Source organism: Eubalaena glacialis, chromosome 8 (genome assembly GCF_028564815.1).
Source record: "Eubalaena glacialis isolate mEubGla1 chromosome 8, mEubGla1.1.hap2.+ XY, whole genome shotgun sequence".
In the NCBI taxonomy this organism is placed as follows: domain Eukaryota; kingdom Metazoa; phylum Chordata; class Mammalia; order Artiodactyla; family Balaenidae; genus Eubalaena; species Eubalaena glacialis.
The window spans coordinates 128,016,108-128,022,150 of NC_083723.1; positions in this window are offsets into that span (position 1 = coordinate 128,016,108).

Here is a 6,043-nt window from a genome sequence, read left to right on the forward strand (position 1 = left end):
GAGTTACGTCAGCTCAAAGCCTCTCTTTAGGAGGACCCGAGGTAAGGGTTGGGACTTGGTCGCAGTCAACGTTTGCTGGGGGCCTCCTTGGTGCCACACGTGGAGTTGAGCCCTCGGACAGCTTGAAGGGTTCAAAACCATCATTTAAGTTTGACAGGACAGGTCCTGTAGTCAAAGTGCACCAAAGAGTGATGGAGACAGCCAGCTATTCCCAGCGCTCAGGGACAGAGAGCTTTGCAAAGGACGTGACGTGGGGACGTGACGTGCTCTTCCAAGAGGGGCTGAGGGGCACTCGGAGGACACGAGGGCACCGGCAGGGGGTCGGGAGTGCGAAGCCTGGCTGTGCGGGACCCTGGGACCCAGGACAGACAGCAGGACGGGCACTTGCAACCTGGCTGTGAAGGGCCACTTTCTCCAGGCTGAGGAGTTGGGGATCTATCTGCTCAACCGTAGGAAGCCATCGAAGGATTACTGCCAAGGGAGTTAAATCACCGAAGTTGTGTTTTCAAGAATGTTGCTGGACAGAGGAAGGTGGTGGGTCAGCACGTGGGCAGGCGGGTGGCAGAGACCAGGTGGGTGGTTCCTGTGACCTTCCAGGCAGAAGTGATGATCTGGCCTAGGAGAGCAGCTGTGAGAAGGAAGACTCCTGGAGACGTTTCTGATGGACACACACCGGAAGTTGGTGCCTTTCAGTGAAGAGGTGGAGGGGCGGGGGTGGGGGCAGTTTGGGACGCCCCCGGTGGCTTGTCAACATCGGGGTCGGGGTTGAGGGTGCAGACACACCACTGGAGCTGGGGGCCTGAGGGCTGGGAGTTGGAACCCCTCGAGGAGACTTGAGTTAACGAGGAGAAGGCCAAGACCAGGATGCTGGGCGCTCCTAGTGCAGAGAGCAGAGCCCGAGGGAGGGCCTGGAAACAGGCCCGGGAGTTGGGCTTTGGGGATTATCCACCAGCAATTCAGACCCATCCTGGGGGGTAGTAGCTCTGTAACAGCGCAGGCAACTTCAGGCAGCGACCATACGTGAACAAAGACGCTGTGAGCCTCTGGGGGCCTCACGTCTCCCCGAGTGCGAAGCACTTAGGATGCACGAGCGGGTGTGTAGGGGACACCTCCACGCACACATGTCCAGAGAGTGTTACGAAAGGTCAGTAAAACTTAGATTTTCTTGGGAAAGTAATATTGGCCTGGGAACTGGGAGTTTTCCCTTTCTCACCCTTACATTTCGTATCATCATATTCTACCTTGACAGAGCTGGCGGGAAAAGGGTCAAGTTCACAAGATGACATTTATCTTGAGTGGCGCTGAATAAATGATGAAAAATGATGTTTGCATGATAAGATGATGAAAGGGAAAATGGGGACCAGTTTAAAATGTTCTAAGCCTGCAGAGGTGACTTCAGAACACCCAGGGTTGTGTGTGTTTGGAAAACAATGCCTTGTGTGTGTCCACCTCGGAGCAGAGCGATTTTGACCTTGAGCACGTCCAAAGCAAGACACATGGCCACGGCCTCTGGGGGTTATCGCGTGGGCACTTTCCCACTCTCAAATATCCAGTCTGCAGGAGATTGACCCCCACTCCCGCCCCCAGCGTGGTCTGTGTCCTTTTTTCCTGCCCTGGGGAACCAGCCAGTGGTCCCTTTCCTCCCTCTCCTGTGCTTCACGCACACCTGGGTCTGCTCCTGCCGACCAGAGGGGTGGAGGGAACGCCCCTCGAGGGCCCAGTGAAATATGAAACCCGGGCGGGGTTCACTTCAGGCCGAGGTAAAATAAGAGCATTTAAAAATGATTTTCTATAGAAAATCATTTAAAATGGACTATTTGTTTCATTTTACTTTGTCAGAAGTGTTTCCAAACAAAGAGGGCAAATTCTTCCGCTTTTATTTTTTTGGTTTGCCCATTGTTAACACTTGCCACATTTGCTTTTTCTCTTTTTTATATCTAATCCACATCCATTTATGCACACACACGTTTTGATGGCATCGATTGGAAGTACAGACATCATGACACTTGACTCCCGACCCCTCATTCTCCATTACTGGTGATGCCATTACTGCACCTGAGAACACGAACATGCATTCAGTGACAGAGTCCAGCAGACAATTCCGTTTTCATACCGCTAGTTGTTCGAAACTGAATTTTCTATAGCTGTTTTTTTCCTAGACAGAATACAATCAAGGTTCAAACATTATATTTCCTTTTATTTCTCTTTTAGTATACAACACCCACCCCCGTGTAAAATTTCTCACGAAACTGGGCTTTGAAGAGTCCTGGCCCGTTGTCACGACAAATCCTGGTGGGCTTCACGTAAACATGGTTGGGAAAATCACAGCCCGGTGACACTGGCATCTCGGGACAGACAGTACGAAGCTCACAACTGGCCACGCTCAGTCACTAATTACAGTCGAGGCCAGCAGACCTCCCCACGGCAAAGGTACGTTTTTACCTTTGTAATTATTATTATTTTTTAAAAATTTATTTATTTATTTATTTTTGGCTGTGTTGGGTCTTCGTTTCTGTGCGTGGGCTTTCTCTAGTTGCGGCAAGTGGGGGCCACTCTTCATTGCGGTGCGCGGGCCTCTCATTATCGCGGCCTCTCTTGTTGCGGAGCACAGGCTCCAGACGCGCAGGCTCAGTAGTTGTGGCTCACGGGCCTAGTTGCTCCGCGGCATGTGGGATCTTCCCAGACCAGGGCTCGAACCCGTGTCCCCTGCATTGGCAGGCAGATTCTCAACCACTGCGCCACCAGGGAAGCCCTACCTTTGTAATTATTAAGGGAAATTAGTCACCAAAAGTTAAGGACGTCTTACAAAGGAAAAAAATGTCGCAAAACGTGTGTTTCCTGTTCCCACCAATATTTCACCTAGTGGGTCAGACAGACATTAATGATCCTTGCCAGGATCAATTATTACTTGCAAAGTGGTCATTTTCTAGTCCCGTCATCCCACCTACATTATTAACAGGCATTCTTCTTTAAAAATGGGTCTTCTTGAGGCTTCCCTGGTGGCGCAGTGGTTAAGAATCTGCCTGCCAATGCAGGGGACGTGGGTTCGAGCCCTGGTCTGGGAAGATTCCACATGCCCCGGAGCAACTAAGCCCGTGAGACACAACTACTGAAGCCCGTGCGCCTAAAGCCCGTGCTCCGCCACAAGAGAAGCCGCCGCAACTAAGCTCATGCTCTGCAACGAAGAGTAGCCCCCTCCCGCCGCAACTAGAGAAAGCCCGTGCACAGCAATGAAGACCCAACGCAGCCAAAAATAAATAAATAAAAATAAATAAATTTTTAAGATGAGTCTTCTTATACCCCTCTCCCTTTTCCCGGGGAAGATCAGACTATCCATCGCGAAACGACTGAAGCCGTGACAGGCGAGTCTCTGAACGGCAGATGGCGAGACGCTACCATTGGCTGGGGCAAGTGCACAGGACTGGTTCCCAGCAGAGCCTGTGGGGGGTTCGGCCTGGGGTGGGGCCCGTGCCCCCAGGTTGGCGACCCGCTCTCCTGCCCGTCGGGGGGAGACCCTGCCAGGTGGAGGGGAGCCCAAGCTGCGCTGGCCGAGCTTCTGTAAATCCGGGTGTGGGGTAGAGTTTCGTAGCGCAGTTCCGTTGCTCGGACCCCGAGCAGTCCCGCTTCGACTAGGTCATGGGGATGCTCTCGTTGGCCTGCCAGCTGGTCAGTCACAAGGTGTAGAAGGGACGAGCACATCGGGCCCGGCCACTGCTGGCACCAGCCCAGCTCAAGGCCAGCCTGCTGCCAGCACACAGCAGTCACTGCATCTCTGAAGCACTCTTACCTATAAAATGGATTTGCCATCGAGGTTTTCTCTAATTGTTCAAGTAGGTCTGTGAGTGCCTGGAGTGACCGCGGTAATTTCTCTAAACTCAGGATGAGTTCACTAACAGCTACTTCAGTCCGTACTACTCTCATTTCTCTTCTCAGGGATCCTTAATCCTGTCCATTCAGGAGAGTAGGCAGGGTGACCGGCTGTCCTGGTTTGTCACCCCAAGGGCACGGCTGCCAAGAGGTCGGTGGGCGATGGGCGCGGACGAGCAGCACCGGGAAGCAGACCCGTCGTCTGTCCAACAGGCCCAGGAAGGTTCCCAGCAGCAGCTCCGGGTCCGCGTCTACGCTTAGCATTCCCCCTGCCCCCGTGTTTGCAGCAATAACTTGGCCAAAGAAGGCGTGCTTATCAGTTTTGCTGACAGCCTGACCCCGGCAGGAGTAAGGGCACTTCTAACTCAAGGAGTCTGCGATTTTATGACCTATGATGAGCTTTGTGTCCTTCAAAGGACCTGGCACTGTGTCCAGGTCAGTCGCCGGGTAGGTTCCCGTCTGGACAAAGGAGGTGCTTGTTAATTGTCTGAGAGCAGAACCTCTCTCTCTGGTTACTTCCCCCTGAAGTGCAAATAGGGGGTCTCTGAAGGCATTCTTCTTCCTCAACCCCCGATTTCCCGTGAATATCATTCTGCAGGTCTGAATTAGTATCTACTTTATAATTCTTAAACGCTGATGGGTAATCCAGGACATTTTTGCTGTCTCTGGGGAAATTATCCTTAATGAGAGTAGAACAAGGCTTGCAAAAAAGTACAAGGTGAAACCAAGGCGTTGAAGGCCAGCCCAGCTCCCAACATCCCAGAGTCCAGCGCTTGTACAAGGGTGCCTGGCACCTACACACCTTAAAACTGAGGGCTCAGATTATTTCTATTACTGTCATTACTTAATTTTGCCCAGGCTTGGCCAAAGCTCTGATTACCTACAAAGAGCCAACTCTGAACAGATGTGCCCAAGGGCATAATTATCAGACGAGATGCAAAAACAATGCATTACAAACACAGATTTCCCAGTAAGTATTTATCCGGGGCTTACTGTGTGCAGAGAAGCAAGTTCACATGTCCACGGCATAAAGCACACTTACTTAACTCATTGAAAATACAATGTAATTATTTGAGATTTATTTTATCCTTGCCCTCAAGCTTCTGACTGGTGGAGGAAGTACTTTTCAATCTAGCCGGTGAGACCCACAGAGTGGTCATTAGCATCCTTACGCGTTTTGACTTAAATGGACAATGAGATTTTTTAAACCTCTCTGTTTTCTAAATCAGATTTAATAGGGCAGCCAGCATCTGCTTTACTACTTTAGCTACTCTGGGGCTAACTGATAAATCAGCGGCAGAGGCCATGGCATCCTGGCCTGGTGCCCGACAGCAGGGCCCGGGCCTGCCCTGGGTCTGCCCTGGGAAAGTGGCTCTGCCGTCCCCACCACGAACATCCCCCCAGAGCCGTGAAACAGAGAAGCCGAAAATACAAGATGGACTTTAGGGCTGGGCTTGCTGTTTTGTCCCACGTGCCCTTGGTCTGTCCACGCAGCGCAGTACAGGGCAGCTGGAGTGAGGCCCGCATTCCCTGGACTCGTGAGTGGCCTGGCTGCGCCATCGGGGACCGGGGCGGGGACGGGTGCTTTGTCGAGTGTCACTGTCCAGTCACCTCTCCTCTGGTGCTTGTCCTCCCTGCACGGAGGCTTGGCCACTCGGGCCTGGAAGAAGCCGGGTTTCAGGCCGGTGCAGACCTGCACTTTCCCCCCGACACCAGTGGGTTCCAGCCGCCTCCCCGCTGAGCTCCTGGCCCGGCTCCTGTGAAGCGAGTGGGAGCGGAAACAACCCGCATGAGAGTCAGTAGTGATCTGGCCGCTTCCCCCTGCAAGGTCAGCCCGGCCTGGAGGGGCCTGGGCCACTGACTTATACTCTGACAGCGGAGGCCAAGTGGACCTGTCGAGATCCCAGAGGGGACTCGCGGGGTCTCTGCTCCCCGCCCACCCTCCTGCCACCCAGATCTCCAGGCCTGGGGGGCCCTCGGGGGAGCGACTCTTCCGGCGGCCCGATGGGGCCACCAGCAGGGAGACCCTGAGCGCGTCCCGGGTTGGGAAACCGTGCGACCGAGGGCTCCCTACCTGCTCGGTGGGATAATAAAGCACTTTGTTACCTGTGAGTGAGAGGCCTGATAAAAGCAAAATGTTATCACCCCCGCTGTGATTAGGAGGCATCTGGGCACC